Source organism: Lithobates pipiens, unplaced genomic scaffold (genome assembly GCF_037356315.1).
Source record: "Lithobates pipiens isolate NorthernLeopardFrog02 unplaced genomic scaffold, aLitPip1_a1.2 Scaffold_22, whole genome shotgun sequence".
Taxonomy (NCBI): domain Eukaryota; kingdom Metazoa; phylum Chordata; class Amphibia; order Anura; family Ranidae; genus Lithobates; species Lithobates pipiens.
This window is the reverse complement of record NW_027507784.1, coordinates 287508491-287527051: the sequence shown is the minus strand read 5'-3', so window position 1 is coordinate 287527051 and position 18561 is coordinate 287508491. Positions and strand designations below refer to the sequence as shown.

Sequence of the window (18561 nt, the reverse complement as noted above, 5' to 3'; positions counted from 1 at the left end):
AAAAAAAAAACGATTTTTCTTTTGTTTTGTTATAAAATTTTGCAAATAAGTACATTTTCTCCTTCACTGATGGGCACTGATAAGCTGCACTGATAAGACAGCACCGATGAGGTGGCACCAATGAGATAGCACTGATGGGCACTGACGATGGGCACTGATGGGCACTCATAGGTGGCACTGATGGGCACTGATAGGCAACAGTCCAGGGCTCAAGTCCTGCGGGAACGCATGGGAATGGAGTTGCTGTACTTTTTCCACAACAGGAACTCAGTTCCCTTTAGCAGCCGTGTCCTGCAAGACTTTGAAGTATGCGAGTTGTATGGCAGGTGCTACACCAGCAGCCGCCGACACAGCTCGCAATAGTAAGTGCCGCACACCTGACCATTCAGGCATTGCCAATAGAGAGCCCCATGACAGCTTCCGCTTCGATCTACCTGTCTATCACAGCTAGCTGACGGGTAGATCAGGTCCCTGCTGCTAAGAGATTGTATTTAGTCAGACCTCTCGTGATGCGCTCCTCCCCGCCGGCCCCTCCTGATTTTCTGTCTCCTGCATACTTGCTCTGCGTGTCCCGCTGAACTCCCCCCTCCTCTATCTTCAGTGCCATATGATGAGAGAACCCAGAGGAGGAGCACAGCTATTCTGCTCACAGGACATGCTGGGAGAGAGGTGAGCTGAGGTAGGAACATCAGTTTGGGGTGGTAAGCTGAGCACAATACCTGGCAAAATATAATGCCAGGAGGGAAGTTTATGTGGAAATATGTGAAGGGTTGGAATAGCAGTGAGTGTGTGTTGGAGCCCTGCAGAGTTTGCAGCCCCCCAAGCTAACATGCATTTCCTAAGCAGGAACACATCACTATCTCCCCAAGCATTCTGTCCAGATAACGTGCAGTTAATTTATGACCTTTCTGTTTAACCCTGTGTTATCCAAACTCTGTTCAATGAAAAGTGTAAACTCACCACATAAACACTCTATATACAAAATAACATTCCCCAATAAAGATCAGAACATGATGTTTACATTTGCATGGAAGCACAATTGAATGAATGCTGATTATTCAGAGAATTACCGTATTTATGTTTATTGAGGATTTTTTTTTTTATGTACTAACAGTTAAAGGGGTTGTAAAGGTAAATATTTTTTTACCTTAATGCATTCTATGCATTAAGGTGAAAAAACATCTGACAGTGCCCCAGCCCCCCCGTTTTACTTACCTCACCCCTCGAAAGTCCCGCGCTCGTCCACCGACGTCCTTTCCACCGTTCAGCCTGGCCGCTGATTGGCTGGAGTGGATGGATGGAAAGCAGCGCAGCCATTGGCTCGCGCTGCTGTCAATCACATCCACTGACATGGAGCACCGGGGGTGGGGCCGTGTGATACAGCGAGCGGCTATAGCCGCCGGCTGTATCATGGGAGCACGCCCGCAGATGCTTCTCACCATGCGAGGGAGCTCGCATGAACGTGAGAAGCACCTGCGGGAGGAAGCAGAGACAGCCGCCAAGGGACCCCAGAAGAGCAGGTGTGCAAAATGAGCTGCACAGTGGAGGTAAGTATAACATGTTTGTTATTTAAAAAAATAAATAAATTCACTTTACAATCCCTTTAAGCTTCATACACACAATACGAAAATTGGATGAAAAATACCACTTTTGAAGTGTTCGTGAATATGAGCGTATCATTTATTTATTTTTTGGTGGGGGAGTGGATCTTGGGTGGGAGTTCCCACACTTTTTTCCCCAGGACTGGACCCCTGAGTACATATGCTAGATAAAGTAATTTAGAGGCAAGAGGGTATAGGCACACCTATAGAAGACTGGCCAGTAATTATGGGCATAAAAAGTAAGGGAATAAAGGGTAAGAGACCTTCAAAAATGCCCAGCGCAAGAGGAGTGCTATATATATATGAACTGAAGGTGCTGTTCCGCCTATACTGAGCCCCTAGATTAATGGTTAAAGTGGACAGGGATCCACAATGGGTAACTGGGTTACCAAAGTCCTCAGGGACTAAGAATCATGCAGAGCAAACTAAGAATCATGCAGAGCAAACAGCTAGAGAAACAGCTATCTATGTGAGCAGGATGGATCAAGGGTGACAATTTTTATGTTAAGTTTTGGGATGAATTTGGGGTCAGGCACTACAACTAGTAAAGTCAAGAAACAGAGAAATGAGAGTTAAGACAGAATACTTTATAAGTTGTCAGAGAGGGAAGATGGGATGAGCACTATAGCTGCCCATCTGATCATAGAAGGTACAGTATGTTAAGTATGGTATTACAATACATTGGATGCAAAGGATATCAGAACAAAATAAGGAAAGTAGAAGTTAGGCAAGGAAATATTAAAAGAGTTAAAAGAAAGTGAGAGAATGATATGCACGTGTTGTGTACAAATGGGAAAAATTAAAGCAATTTTAGAGAGATATTCGTGTATGTGTGTGAATGCTGGAACCTTTAGTTCTATCTCTTGTGTTTGTCATATACGCAGATGTGACCACCTCCTTTGCACTCTCATGAAAGAATGTGGCTGGGATGAGAGGTCAGTGATAAGCTGGAAGGACACAATGCCAATTTCAGTTTTTTAGACAAAAACATTTATAACAAAATGTGTTAACGAATCTAATGATAAACAATGTGATCACACTTATTTTGGAATCTGTTTTTCAAACATGGTAAAATGAAGGTTACATTTAACTGTGTCTTACACAAATTGAATATCCTTTGATAGTGAAAACAGTGCATTTAAAAAAAGGGAAATTAAGTAAAATTAAGTAATAATGAGTATTAATTTCTAATATGAGTTTAACAATTTTATTAATAATATAGATATATTGAAACTGGTTTAGACAACCTTTGGTTGGAAATGAAATCCAAGTTAATGGGGAAATTGGTAAAAATGGGATTAGTTTTAGATTAAGATAACAATTTTGTAATTTTACATTTATTGAGTGGAAAGAAAAAAAAAGATTAAGATGAGGTTGTTAATCGGAATACAGCTGCCATAATGTTTAACAAAGCCAAGATGGATGGGATACATAAGAAGTTTTTCTACAAAAATTAAATCTTAAGGTCTGATAATAACTTGATGTGTGGCCCATGATGTGAGAGTAATAATAAATAAAATTTAAATATAACAGACCCATCACACCAAGTCTGTCATGGTTATGCAATAGTTTGTCTGCTTACCTGTTTCCATGTGTTCATCTCTAGAGACCAGCCGACCCTCACCTGACTGCTTTTGTAATCCATCCTCTGGCATGGCTCCACCCTAGCTCCTATCAGAGAACTCTATATTAACCTGTGCACTGTAGGCCAACCCTGCTGATCAACCTTTGTGTGTTAGCTTCCTGTTACCTGCTGTGTGCTCTTCTGTTGTTCTGTTACCGACTTTGGCATGTCCTTGACTATCCCTGTTTGCCTCTGATCCTGACCTTTTGTCGTGTCCCTGACTATTCCTGTCTGCTTGTGGCCCCGACCTTGGCTTTGTCCCTCACTATCCCTATCCTCCTGTTGCCTACTGTGGGTGTGAGCTTGGGGAACCTGGGGGTCGTGCCCTGGAGCCAGTTGCAGCCAAGTCCATCCTCACCACTAGAGGCTCTGGTGAACACCTGCTGGCTCTTAGACTCCGCGCCCCAGGGAATCTTACGCTCTAACCCCGGTAGGATCTGTCTCCCGTCCGCAGCAGTCAGCCGTAGGGTCCACAACCTTGCGGTGCACTCCTGATCCCTACGGTGTGCATCTGTCACCTCGCCTCAAGGTGACCTGACAGTTTGATCAGCCATGGACCCAGCTCATGTGCCGCTACCCGCAGATGATCCATTGCAGGGCTTAGTTCGCAGACTTGAGACCCAATAATTGCATCAGACCCAGATGATGCGATTCCTTCAGGATTTGTTATCCCGTTTTGAACAGGTTCAGGCCTCATTAGGACCCCCGGTTCAACAACCTCAACCGCTATCTGCTGCTGCACCTATCACATCAGTTGCAGCCACACATTCATTACAACTACCAGCTCCGGATCGTTTCTCTGGGGACTCCAAGGCTTGCAGGGGGTTCCTTAGCCAGTGCACAATTCATTTTGAACTTCAGCCCCCCTGTCCGATCGGGCGAAAGTAGCATATATTATATCCCTCCTGTCCGGCGAGGCTCTAGCTTGGGCTACCTCTCTGTGGGAACTGAATGATCCAGTGGTTTTTAGCCTGTCTGATTTCTTGAAACTTTTTCGGAATATCTTCGAGGAACCGGGTCGTGTCTCCTCAGCGGCTAGCGCTCTTTTATGTCTCTGTCAAGAGTCCGCTTCTGTGGGACAGTATGCTCTTCAGTTCCGTATCCTTACAGCTGAATTGAGCTGGAATAATGAGGCCCTAATTGCAAACTTTTTACATGGCCTCTCTGATAGAGTGAAGGATGAATTAGCAGGAAGATCCCTTCCTGCTGATCTGGACAGTGTCATCACCTTGTGTAACCAGATCGATATTCGCTTTCAGGAGAGGGCCCTGGAAAAAAGACGCCAGCACTCCCTGTTCTTTAGACAGCCTGAGCTCCCAATACCTTCTCTTCGATCCGAGGAGCACCCCCTGCCTGCTGAGGAACCTATGCAGTTGGGCCAGACAAGGTTAATTCCCGAAGAACGCGCTAGGCGCAGAACTCTGGGCCTATGCCTCTATTGTGGGGCCAAAGGTCATTTCCGTGACACTTGTTCTCTTTGTCCGGAAAAACGCTCAGGGCTAATACATCTGGAAGGTGGAGTATTAGACCCTGAAATATCACCTTCACCTTCTCGTCTTCTCCTTTCTGTGTTGCTTCATGTCGGTGCTTCCTCTCGTTCGGTCTCAGCACATCTGGATTCCGGAGCCGCTGCCAATTTCATGGATTGGGAAACTGCATCCTCCATGAGACTTACCCTTTTGCCCCTTACAATGCCATTGGTGGTCTTGGCGATTGATGGCACTGGTCTCCCAGGGGGCCCTATCCGCTTCCAGACCCTTCCTGTTAAGATGTCAGTAGCGACACTCCACCAGGAGTGGATATCTTTCCTTGTCTTACCTAAGGCTTCATCTCCTATCATATTAGGTCTTCCTTGGTTACGGCTCCATTCTTCACACGTTGACTGGTCTGCTGGACAGATCCTGGCTTGGGGTTCCTCTTGTTCCTCTTCCTGCCTACTCAAGGGTACCCCAAAAGAGAAACTTCCTGTTACCACCATCCCAGTATCTTCTGCTCTTCCCGCTGTATATAGCGATCTCTGGGATGCGTCCTGCAATAGTCGGACTGATGCACTCTCCAGGTCATGTGGTACTCTGGATGAGGGGCCCACCTATGAACCTGAGTCGATCATTCACTCCAGTTTGCATAACCATTTACCTTTGCCTGTCCCTAATCTCCCTTGGACGCACAGCCAGGCTAACTTGTCTGCAAGTTCCACAGTCGCTATGCCCTGTGATGCGATTGAGATGGTCGCTACACCTGACTATACTATTCAGTCGGCCTCTGCACCAGTTATGCCAGTCCAGCCCATACCCAATGAGCTTCCTGCTTCTTGTTCAGGACCTTCTGTGACCCGGCCTCACCCTACTGCTACTATGTCCTTTCAACCTGTTTAAGAGGCTCAATCCATCCTTTGGATAGACTGCCTCATTCGGCCTGGTGGGGTTTTCAAACTTTTTCTCAGGGCTCTCTGCATTCTGTTTGTGTTTCAGCTATCCAGCTTGACTCTTGTGACATGTCACCTTCTAACCAACCTGACCTCAGGGATCAACTGACCTCTGCCCAGTCTGGTGGTCCTGTTCTGGATGCCTAGCTCATCTTTAAGGGTCTGGGGGACCCTGCTCAGGCTCCTGATCTTCTCATTCCCTTACCCATTCCTAAAAAGCCTTTAGTCCTCAAGTCCTCTTGTTCTCTCCCTTCCTCGGTTCCAGTATCTGAGGATAATCTAAAATACGACGTTAGTCAAGTTTTGGATTCCCGGCTCCGTAAAGGCATTGCATGACTGCGCAATTGTCAGTTAAAGTAGAGCAGTGCTGTATCGCAAAAAATGGCCTGGTTAGGAAGGGGGGTAAATCTTGTGGAGGTCAAGTGTTTAATGGATGAACAGTGGCTGTACAGACTGGCTGCAGTGCAATGTGCTGTGTATCTGTCCCTGTGTACCCCTCCCTAAGTGCCTGTCCCTGTGTACCCGTCCCTGTGTTCCCCTCCATGAGTGCCCATTCCTGTGTGCCCGTCCCTGTGTACCCCTCCCTGAGGGCCCATCCCTGTGTACACCTCCCTGAGTGCCTGTCCCTGTGTACACCTCCCTGAGTGCCTGTCCCTGTGTACCCCTCCCTGAGTGCCTGTCCCCGTGTACCCCTCCCTGAATGCCTGTCCCCGTGTACCCCTCCCTGAGTGCTTATCCCCCTGTACCCCTCCCTGAGTGCCTCTCCCCGTGTACTCCTCCCTGAGTGCCTATCCCTGTTTACCCCTCCCTGAGTGCCTATCCCTGTGTACCCCTCCCTGAGTGCTTGTCCCTGTGTGCCCCTCCCTGAATGCCTGTCCCTGTGTAACTCTCCCTGAGTGCCTGTCTCTGTGTACCCTAGGGTTGCCACCTGTTCAGGATTCACCCGGACAGTTCGGGTTTTTTGTGTAATCAGTATTTATTGCAATATAACAGAGACAGAAACATAAATAAAAAAAACAAGACAAGTCCAACATCACATTCAAGTGCAATGCTTATCGGCCTCAGAAAAAGCCGCTTCAGTGTCAGATTAACAGCATGTAAGTTGAACGTATAAACAAACTGAAAGAGAGAGGTCTTAGAGTCATAAAGAAAGGGAGAATGTCGTGGGTATACACAAAGTAGGTGGGCGGGGAAAACCGTATACTTGCAAGGGCAAAAAGAAACTAATTACCCCAACAGATAGCGGGACTACTCTGGCAAAAAGTTACCTGAAAAATGGACACCGTCCCGGCACTAGGGTAGAGGGGGGGGCCCTAACAGCCGCCAACTAGCCATCCTCCACCGCCAGCGTTTCCCAGGAGCCGGTGTCACCACAGAGGGTCGGCCGGAACGCCATCCTCTGCCAATCTCAAAAATTCTTGCCTGGCAGCCCCCGCGTCAAAATAGGGATCCCCGCCCACCATCTACCAGCTCCGGTATCTCAGGCTACACGACATTCAGACCAGAGAAAGGTGGAGAGGTAAGGAAGGAGGAGGAGGAAGAGAGAAGGGGACAGCATAGGGTAGTAAGGAAGGTTAACTGCATCTGCAGCGGATAGAGGGGAAGAGGTATAGTAGGGGGGACAAAAGAAGGGAAGGGAGACAAGAGGAAAAAATAGGAAGAGTAGGTCAATTTACCTGAGTATAGGCTCCGAATGTCTGCTCTGTCCGCACCGGGCGCACCACTCTCGATTGTTAAGTTTCATAGGCAGTATTCCCTCGCTAAGAGCTTCCAGGGGGAAATCCAGTCCCCCCTCGGGCTCCACCCAGTCTGAGAGCCTTAAGGGTAGGGTCTGCCAACTCCAGCAGAGCCACGTCTAAACTGGAGGGTACGTGGTTAGGGTCTGATGCATATGCCGACCAAGGTCTCCAGATCTCATGAAATCGATCTTCAAGGCCTTTACATGTGGCAACCCAATTCTCTGCCTCTTTCACCGCGTGCACTCCCCTGCACCACTCTTCTCGAGTGGGGATTCCAGGCCTTCTCCAGTATATCGGAATCAGGCGTCTTGCTGCATTCAGCAAATGTGCCAGCACAGTTTTCTTATAAACACTGAGCGGGACCGGGGGTATCTGCAAAAGGAAGTGCAGCGGCGAGAGAGGGACATCTATCCCGGTCACTGCTTTCACTTGGCCCTGTATGTCTTCCCAGAAGGGTCGAATTAGGGGGCACTCCCACCATATGTGGATTAGGGTCCCTCGTTGCCCACACCCCCTCCAACATAGCTCCGAAGCGGAGGGATAAATACAAGCTAAGTCTGCTGGCACCCGATACCAACGTGCCAATAGCTTAAAATTGGTCTCCTGGACCTTGGAGTCCCTAGAGGACGAGTGGGTGAGGGAATAAAGGTGTGATAATTGCGTCTCCGTAAACGTCGTCCTCATGTCAGTCTCCCATCGTCTAATATAAGCAGGGGTGGCCTGGGGGCCGGCTGAGTCCAACAGCTGGTATAACTCAGAAACCAGGTGCGGAGTCGGCTCCTCCGCTAGAAAAATGCGCTCAAATGGGGTAAGGGATAAGGGATCCCTGATAGTATGACCATGTACCTGGAAAAAGTGGTGCAGTTGTCGGTATCTCCAGAAGTTCATGCGTGAACCGCACCTACCCACGGGCAGGGCTTCATATGGCATGAGACCACCATCCCTTAAGAGCTTCCCGCAACTAGCGTTCCCATCGTCCACCCAATCCTCAAAAAAAGCCATCCGTTCTCCCGGCGGGAACCATAAAAAACCACCTAGTGGGGCCAACGGGGACATAGGGGGAGCTAGCTTAAGGGTTGGGTTAAGCCTGTCCCAAACTGAAAACACATGGGTCGTCAAAGGGGAGGTCGTCTCCGCTAGGCCTCTATATTCCCGGGGCAGCCAGGGCGCGTAAGATAAATTCCTACCCGCCAGACATTTCTCTAAAGGGACCCAGAGCTTAGTTCGAGAATGGAAATGCCAATCCAGAATCTTCTGGAGGGCCACAGCTTGATAGTACCGTCTAACATCCGGGACACCCAGGCCACCCCTCCTCTTCGAACGACACAGCATCTGTAACGCTATTCTAGGTTTACGGTCGTTCCAAATAAAACGAGACATCATACTACTTAAGCGGTCAAAGAAGCACTTAGGTAAGGGGACCGGAAGCATCTGCAAGTAAAAAAGTATACGGGGTAGGACATTCATCTTTATGACGTTCACCCGGCCAAGCCACGTGAATGCCGTCCCCTGCAAAAGATCTCTCCTGATCGCATCAAGTAAAGGTGGGTAATTGGCTAGGTACAGGGTATCAAAACGGTTCGTTAAGTGCACTCCCAAGTATCGTAGGGACGACATAGTCCAAACGAAGGGGAATGCTGCCTTAAGGGACGCTACTAGGTGAGGGGCTAAGTGAACGGGGAGTATTTCCGACTTCGAAAAATTGATCTTAAAATTAGTTAACGACCCAAAAAGTTTCAGTTCCTTCATCAGGTTCGGCAGAGAGAGCAGGGGGTCCGTAAGGTGAAACAACACATCATCAGCATAGGCCGAGAGTTTGTGTTCCGTATTACCAACTTGGAGGCCCTTAATATCAGGGCTAGCCCTTACCGTGCGGAGAAATGGCTCCAGCACCAGGGCAAACAAGAGGGGCGAAAGAGGACACCCCTGCCTCGTGCCGTTTCTAATGGGGAACCGAGCTGACAAAGACCCATTCACCTTGACCTGGGCACAAGGCGTGGAATATAGGGCCGCGATCGTAGTCAACATCCGTGGGCCTAATTGTATAGAGCGAAGCACTTCCGTCAGGAAGGACCAGTCTATGCGGTCAAAGGCCTTTTCGGCGTCAGTGGACAGAACAATATACGGTTGCGGGGTTGGGTGGGAGCGTGCCCAGTGAATAAGATGGACCGCTCGAAGAGAGTTATCCCTGGCTTCCCTCCCGGCAACGAAGCCCGTCTGGTCAGGGTGGACAAGGTCAGGAATAAGGAGCTTCATTCTATTTGCTAAAATTTTTGACAGAATCTTTATGTCCAAATTAAGAAGGGAAATAGGGCGGTAGCTCTGGGGGACGGTGGGGTCCTTGCCCTCCTTCGGTATCACGGTGATGTGAGCTAGAAGGGCTTCCGGGGGGACGGCACCACCTCCAGCTATAGCATTAAAGTAGGCGCACATAGGAGCCCGCAGCTGGGGCAGGAAAGTTTTGTAGTAAACCTTAGTAAATCCGTCCGGACCAGGACTCTTACCATTAGGCAAGGACTCCACCGTGGCCCCAAGCTCCTCCACAGTAATTGGGAGCTCCAGGGCAGCGGATTGTTCTTCAGTGAGTTTCGGCAGGTCAGCCGCCGCCAAGTAGGCACGGGTCGCCTTAAGCCTTTCCACTCGGGACGCGGGGGAAGTTGTAGAGTCCAGATTATATAGCGTCGCATAGTAGTCACGGAACCCGGCCGCTATTTTAGAGGATTGGACCACCGGAACCCCCGCAGAATCGTGCAATTTGTGAATATAGGTCTGAGCGTGGCGTTTACGGAGGGCGCGGGCCAGCATCCGTCCGCACTTATTCCTGTGTTCATAATATTTATGGGCCAAAAAGCGAAATTGTTTGCGGGCTTGGCGGTCCAACAACCGCAGAAACAATTCCCGTAGCTCCGTCAATGCCGACAAAGCCTCTGGACTCCCATTAGTCTTATGATCGAGTTCAGCTTTCTGAAGGGCAGTGTATACCCGAGTGAAATCAGCCTGGCGTTCTTTTTTCAGCCTAGACCCCTGAGAAATTAAGGCCCCTCTAACCACCGCCTTATGGGCCTCCCATACTACCCCTACACCCACCTCGGCAGGCGGATTCTCCTTAAAGTAGTTAGTCAATGTATCTGTGATCTCCTTCACTGCTACCCCATCATCTAATAAATTATCATTGAGCCGCCATGTCCAGGTCCTCTGCAGGCCCATGGGCAGGGCAAAAGCCACCGTCACTGGGGCATGATCTGAGATAGAAATTACGTCAATAGACGCGGACTGAAGGAGTTCCAGGACATTGCGGTCAACGTAGACGTGGTCAATACGCGTGTAGACATCATGCACCTTCGAATAGTAACTGTAGTCCCTTTCAAGGGGGTGTAGTGTCCGCCAACTGTCCGATAGGAGATGGGATTGCATAGTCTTGCGGTAATGTTTAAGGAATTTGTAGGAATGGGAGGGTCTCGCATGGGATGTGTCCAACTGGGGGTCGGGGCTTACGTTAAAGTCGCCTCCTACAATTAAAAAACCCTCCCTAAAATCCGCTAGTCGGTCTAATGTACGGTCAATAAAAGTGAGTTGGTCGGCGTTAGGGGCATAAATCGTCGCGAACGTGTAGAGTTGTCCAGCTATGGTGCCCTTCAAAAAAACATATCTGCCCTGGGGGTCTACCTTATGATCAGAAGGTTGGAATGGGCAGGACTTATGTATGCCAATAGCTGTACCTCTCGATTTAGCCAGGGGGGAGTTACTCAGGAACCACTGGTTAAAAAGATGGGTAGGCAGTCTAGGGGACGACTGATGTGTAAAGTGAGTCTCCTGAAGGAAAATCACCTGTGACCTCAGCCGCTCCATTTCCCCCCAGAGCTTACTACGCTTATGAGGAGAGCATAGGCCCCTAACATTGTAAGTGCTTACCTGTAGTGCAGCCATCCAAATAAGTCAGGTCGGGTCATACTCGAAAAGTGGAGGCGCGCCCGGTGCAGACGGCAGAGTGGCGGGGATGACCTAAAGAAAGGAGAGTCAGAAAAAGGAGAGTAGTCACGGGAAGAGAGAGAGAGATAGGGGGGGAGAGAAAACATACACGTGAGAGATATATAAGGCACAATCGATAAAACATAGCGGCCTAGGCCGGTCAGAGGTAGAAAAAAACTAAAAGTTACGGCGAGGCCCCCCCCCCCCCAAAGGGAGGGTGGGGACCAGGCCACAACTTCAGATCCCAACCAGGATCTAAGCCCGTAAAAAAGAAAAAAAAAGTAAAGAACGGGCATCCTACTGGGGGTACGTGGAATTCCATAACAAAGAGGGAAGTGGGTCCCCACCTCCGCCCACCGCATCTAACTTGGTGCGATAAAGGAGGGGGAAAATAATAAAAAAAGGAAAAAGGGGGCAACAATGACCAACGTGTAGCAGGTTCCCCACTGCCGAACAAAAACAATGCCATTCAAAGAGGGAAAAAAAGGAAAATTAACTACATATGTGAGGCAAAAACTCAAACCAGCACAGGATGCCATGGGGAATCCCAGGTAAGTCAAATCGAGTCAACGCAGAGTTCCTCAGAGCACAGGAGTGCGTCTTTGGGATAAGATGCGGCACCCTCAGGGACCTAGGACAGCAGAGTCCGTGGAAGGATCCATGGATTGTCTCCTATGGCGCCGTCTGCGGTTCTGACTTCTAGCGGGCAGCCACGGTTGCGGTGTCGGCAATCTAAAGGCCGCAAAGTCCGAAGTGTTCCTCCAGTCCGGAAAGTCAATCTGTTCCAGCTCCAAGGAAGCTAAAAAGTGCGAGAGATCATCCTTAGTACGAAGAGTCACGGTCTTTCCGTCCCTGGTTGCCTGGAGGGCAAAGGGGAACCCCCAGCGGTACGGCAGGCCAGCCTCTTGAAGAGCCAGCAGGAGGGGGCGCAAGGCCCTGCGTTGCATAAGAGTGCGCCTTGAAATGTCCTGGTAAAAAGCCAGATGTGCACCATCAAAGTCAAAATAAGGCTTCCCTCTCATTTTCTGCATTATGCGATCTTTAAGCGTATACTTATGTAGTTTACAGATAATGTCTCTGGGATTATTCACGTCTTGGGAGGGGGGCTTCAAAGCCCAATGTGCACGGTCAATTTCCACAGTAGCCGTGGCAGGAAGGCCTAAGATCTCCTTAAAGACACCTTCCAGGGTGGGAACAATGTCTCTAGCTCCTGTGGCCTCCGGGAGGCCCCGGATCCTAATGTTAGCTCTGCGACTGCGATTCTCGGCGTCGTCCAACTGACAAAGCAGGGCCTCAATCTGACGGCCCTGCGTATCACATTGGTCCCGCAGCATATTAATAACAGGGAGGGTCTCCTCAAACCTCTGCTCCAGGGACTCCATCCTGCCCCCCAGGTGTACGGTGTCTGCCTTAAGCTGTGCAATGTCCTCCTTAAACGCCTTCTCCACTCTATCAGCAAAACGCTCCAGGTCAGCCTTGGTGGGGAGGGACAGAATATGGCGCCTGATATCAGCATCAGCCAGGGGGTCCGGTTCGTCAGGGGCTTCCGTCGGCAACTCGTGGGACCCTGGGGAGGTCGGGGGGACCGAATCACTCACCGACTGCGGGGAAGGTATCGGCGATGCGTCCCTCCGGTGCGACTTTGCGGCCGCGGATGGCGCGCCCTTGCCAGCTTTCGGGGCCTTGCCGGCCGGCGCCATTTTGTAGGCCTCCCGGCCCTTCTCCTCCTGTCCTGGGAAGAAATTATCGAGCTGTGCTTGCCGTGAGCGGTCCACCCGCGGGTGCTGGGATGACGCCCGGCTCTTGTGGGACATCGCCGTGTGAGGATGGGGAGAGATTCACCCTCCTTGCGCTGTTATAATGCGGCGGTGAGACGGAGCTGAGGAGACACACGTCTTCACTCCTCCATGGTCAGGCCACGCCCCCGACAGTTCGGGTTTTGAATCATGTGGTTGGGGTTTCAGTCCACCTGAAACCCGGACACAGTATTCAGACAGGAATGTGGCTCAGAAAAGGGCCTGATACGAGGGTGAGGGGGCAGGGGCAGACTGACCATTCAGCCAATTGGGCACTGCCCGAGGGCCCCCGGCCACTAGGGGGCCCCATCAGGGTTGCCAGTCTCAGTAAAACCAGGGACCGTATGTAAAAATCTGTGTTTTTTTTTTTCATCTGTCCCTGAAATCTCCCTTACCGACATCCTTTTGGTCTAAAAATCCTGAGATTATAGCTACCCCACCTCTCCAGTACCTTCTCAGCCAATAGAAACATGTCTGTGTATACTGTGTGTACATGTATGTGTATACTGTGTGATTGTATACTGTGTGTGTGTATACGGTGTGGCCCTATTATCTCTGATTGCCTGGGGGCCTCATGAGTTGTCAGTCCGCCACTGGTGAGGGGGCACTATTCACGCCACAATACTATTCTCTTTGGAGCACCCAAAGGTGTCTCAGGTCTGTTACTATCATGTAGTTTATGGCAAAAAAAAATATATTTTTTGCTGTGCACCACTAAAGTGTTCGGGTTTGGCTTGAAGAAAAAGTGGCAACCCTAGTGTACCCCTCCCTGAGTGGCTGTCTCTGTGTACCCATCCGTGTGTATCCCTCCCTGAGTGGCTGTCTCTGTGTACCCATCCCTGTGTACCGCTCCCTGAGTGGCTGTCTCTGTGTACCCATCCGTGTGTACCGCTCCCTGAGTGCCTGTCACACTCATTTGGTCTGTATACCAACATCTATTTAATTATATAGGTTGCCTGCACGCTGTGATGGTAGGGGTTTCTAAATATGTTGTTAGCTCAGTCTTACTTCCCCTATGGGCCAGCTGGCAGATAATCAGAATAATTTTATCATGTGTTTATTTATTTAGACAAACAATGCAGATCACCAATACATAACACAGCTAGGACCAGTGGGACGATGAGAGGCAATACAGATCCATTCCCTGACAGTGTTACTCTTATGTCACCTGACAAAGTCACTTAGTAGTCATGGAAGGGTAATAGCGGCAGAAGATGTACTGTGTGTGATCACAGCGGTCCTGTCACCGCCTCCCCCTCCTGTGACAGCTGCGTGCGCACCACATCCAGGATTTACGGCTTGCGCTGCTGTAGTAGGAGAGTTACGGTACGGCTCTTGTATCGCGAGATTTGCTGAGAGGAGCTGTGAGCGGGACCCTTCAGTTTATATCGGAGAGGAGGTGAGTGTGTGATGAGGGGACACGTGTGCCCGACACCGGAACCACCGACCGTCTATACATATATACAAAACAAAACATTCCCCTCAGATAGACACAACACAAGTCCTCATACTTCTTCCTTCACTTCACACTGTCTATTCATCACCTCATGTCACCTGCGTGTGCTCCTCATCTCTCCTCACATCCATCCTCCTCACTGTCCTCATCCCCCATCTCCTCTTTGTACCCCCCCATTTCCTCCCTCTGCTCCCCCCCAATCTGACCCTCCATACCCCCCCATCTGACCCTCCCTGTGTACCTATCCCCCCCCCCTTTCTGACCTCCCGTGCCCACCCCCCAATCTGTCCCTCCTATGACCCTCCATACCCATCACCCCCATCTGCCCCCCCCCATCTGTCACTACTTTGATCCTCCATGCCCCCCCCCCCCCCCATCTGGCCCTCCTATCCACCTCCATACCCCCCCCATCAGTCCCTCCTATGTCTCTCTGTACCCATCCCCGTCTGTCCCTTCATCCCTCTTCTGACAAGTCCTCCTGTCTGTCTGTGCCCATGCCCCCGTCTCTCTGTACTCGTCCTCCCCTCTGTACTCGTCCTCCCCTCTGTCTGTGCCCATTCTCCCGTCCATCTGTGCTCATTCCCCCGTCCCTCTGTACTCATCCTCCTCTCTGTGCCCATGCCCCCATCCCTCTGTACTCATCCTCCCGTCTGTCTGTGCCCATGCCCCCGTCCCTCTGTACTCGTCCTCCCGTCTCTGTGCCCATGCCCCCGTCTCTCTGTACTCGTCCTCCCCTCTGTGCCCATTCCCCTGTCCCTCTGTACTCGTCCTCCCGTCAGTCTGTGCCCATTCCCCCGTCCCTCTGTACTCATCCTCCCCTCTGTCTGTGCCCATGCCCCCGTCCCTCTGTACTCGTCCTCCCCTCTGTCTGTGCCCATGCCCCCGTCCCTCTGTACTCGTCCTCCCCTCTGTCTGTGCCCATGCCCCCGTCCCTCTGTACTCGTCCTCCCATCTGTCTGTGCCCATGCCCCCGTCCCTCTGTACTCGTCCACCCATCTGTCTGTGCCCATTCCCCCCTCCCTCTGTACTCGTCCTCCCATCTCTGTGCCCATTCCCCCCTCCCTCTGTACTCGTCCTCCCATCTGTCTCTGCCCATTCCCCCCTCCCTCTGTACTCGTCCTCCCGTCTGTCTGTGCCCATGCCCCCGTCCCTCTGTACTCGTCCTCCCGTCTGTCTCTGCCCATTCCCCCCTCCCTCTGTACTCGTCCTCCCATCTGTCTCTGCCCATTCCCCCCTCCCTCTGTACTCGTCCTCCCATCTGTCTCTGCCCATTCCCCCCTCCCTCTGTACTCGTCCTCCCGTCTGTCTGTGCCCATGCCCCCGTCCCTCTGTACTCGTCCTCCCATCTGTCTGTGCCCATGCCCCCGTCCCTCTGTACTCGTCCTCCCGTCTGTCTGTGCCCATTCCCCCCTCCCTCTGTACTCGTCCTCCCGTCTGTCTGTGCCCATTCCCCCCTCCCTCTGTACTCGTCCTCCCATCTGTCTCTGCCCATTCCCCCCTCCCTCTGTACTCGTCCTCCCGTCTGTCTCTGCCCATTCCCCCCTCCCTCTGTACTCGTCCTCCCGTCTGTCTGTGCCCATTCCCCCCTCCCTCTGTACTCGTCCACCCGTCTGTCTGTGCCCATTCCCCCCTCCCTCTGTACTCGTCCACCCGTCTGTCTGTGCCCATTCCCCCCTCCCTCTGTACTCGTCCTCCCGTCTGTCTGTGCCCATTCCCCCCTCCCTCTGTACTCGTCCTCCCGTCTGTCTCTGCCCATTCCCCCCTCCCTCTGTACTCGTCCTCCCGTCTGTCTCTGCCCATTCCCCCCTCCCTCTGTACTCGTCCTCCCGTCTGTCTCTGCCCATTCCCTCCTCCCTCTGTACTCGTCCTCCCGTCTGTCTGTGCCCATTCCCCCCTCCCTCTGTACTCGTCCTCCCATCTGTCTGTGCCCATGCCCCCGTCCCTCTGTACTCGACCTCCCCTCTGTCTGTGCCCATGCCCCCATCCCTCTGTGCCTGTCTGTGCACGTCGTCCTTCCATCTCTCCCTCCCTTTGTGCCCACCGTCTGCCCCTCTACCACCTTGCTGTCAGAATACAACGATCCGTGTTTATCGGCTATAGCCAGCGGCTGGTTCTACGCATTTCAGTCAATAGATCTATTTGTGCACAATCAGCCTGCCCATGCATAGTTTGAAATGTATCCGTTCCCTGCTGAACTTTCCAAATTTCGATGCATGTATTCCCGGCTTTAAGTGGAAGCAGTCGGCATGCAAAATAGTTCTGGAACAGTGAAAGTAAAACTTTTCATCTTTGCTGTAGGTCCTGCCCCTGATCTGAATGCAGGGAACATCAGCCCCATCTGAGGCTTCTCACACTGCTGTCTTGCTTTGTGACAGCCTCACCTTACTGATGTCTCTGACATAATCACGCATATTCCTCAACCTGGACATCCTACGAAAGGAAGAGCGGCCTGTAAACAACTAGTATTAAAGCTGATCTGCATGTTTTAGTGACATTTAAATAGTTTGTTGGGTGCAAGCTGGTCCCAACAAATGATTTACTTCTCTAACATGGAGCAGCAATGTGCACTTTATAAAATGTATACAGCCTCAGCTACATGTAGTATATATATACAGCACTGTGTTCTGGCAGCAGGACGGGAGCTTTGTCTTGCTTTCGGAATAGACGGTGTCATAGAATACTTTGTAATGTCAGCTGCCGGCCCCTCCACTTCAGAGGAAGCTTTATATTCAATTCTCGAATAGTGAGCTCCCTGTTAATGGCTGAGCAGCTCTCAACCCAACGCAATTTTTTTGGAGATGGGAAGGACCTGTCCCACTGCTGGAATGCAGGGCTGAAACGACATAATTGATTATAATCGATGATAATAAAAATTGTCAACTATTTTCATTGATTTTGAATTTCATACAGAATGCATTATTTCTTTACATGTCAGTATGGATTTTTTACTGGGTAAACATGTCAGTATACACGGTGCAATACACCTAGAGCTCAGCACGCTGTCCATACTTGTCAATAAGTGCCTGAGAACTTGTATGTGACTAGGACCACCGACCACCACGATGTATAAAAAAAAAAAAGTGGGGGCTTTTCAGAACCAAATGACCCTCCAGTGATGAGAGGTCAAACACTTGTTTTGTAATCCACAGAACCTCCAACTTCCTTTGAGTGCCTTGCCAGACAGGTATACAGCAATGTTCCTCACAGGTCAATATGCAATAAAGCTTAGTGTAGGAATGATATTTAAAAAAAAGACACTCTGCATAGTGTAAACCAGTGGGTGAAAAATAAGAAAGTAAATTGCACTTAGTTTGTAGGAAGTGAACTGTACAAACGGTTCACATCACATGGATAGACCATTTGCCCAAAACCAAGATGGCCACGGCTGGTTTGCACATGCGTAGTGGCATGTTTTTCCTGCTCTACCCAATGCGTTTCATCATAAGGTATGTCATCAGGGTCAGCTGTGTCTAGGGCTGAAACAACTAATCGATTATGAAATTAATCGATTACTATTTTCATAATCGATTAATCGCCCAGTAAAATAATGGCGTTACAAAGAACTAAAATGAGCCCTTTATAGTGCAAAAAGAACAAATCGCAACTGTAAATATTACTTTTACAGTTCTATAGTAAAAATAGTTAACCCCTTCCAGTAGTGAATATAGGGCTAATTTTAGTTAACCCCATTATGTTACTAAACATCTTAGACCTGGTTCACATCTATGTGTTTTTTTTGGTGCTTTTTGCAGAAATGCGCTACAGTTCATTTACATGGTTTCCTATGGGACACGTTCACATCTACGCTTCTTTCAGCCGCTGCGTATTTAGAAAGGGTCAGGGACTTTTTTTATTTTTTTTTTACGCAAAACCAGTGTTTTTTTGGTTAATTATAGTTCAATGGAGAAGCTGCAGAAAAGCATGTAATGCGATTTTGCAGCAATTTGTGTT

General features: G+C 50.1%; 1 protein-coding gene across 1 annotated transcript in view; it reads left to right on the top strand.

The window, feature by feature from the left end:
* The first annotated feature begins 14458 nt into the window (after positions 1 to 14458).
* The window catches only part of MAD1L1 (mitotic arrest deficient 1 like 1), a 1159769-nt gene continuing 1155666 nt past the window's right edge, over positions 14459 to 18561 (top strand). Inside the window, exon 1 of the mRNA XM_077449134.1 lies at positions 14459 to 14553. The gene's annotated coding sequence lies outside the window, so the exon portion shown is untranslated. The remainder of the gene's footprint in view (positions 14554 to 18561) is intronic.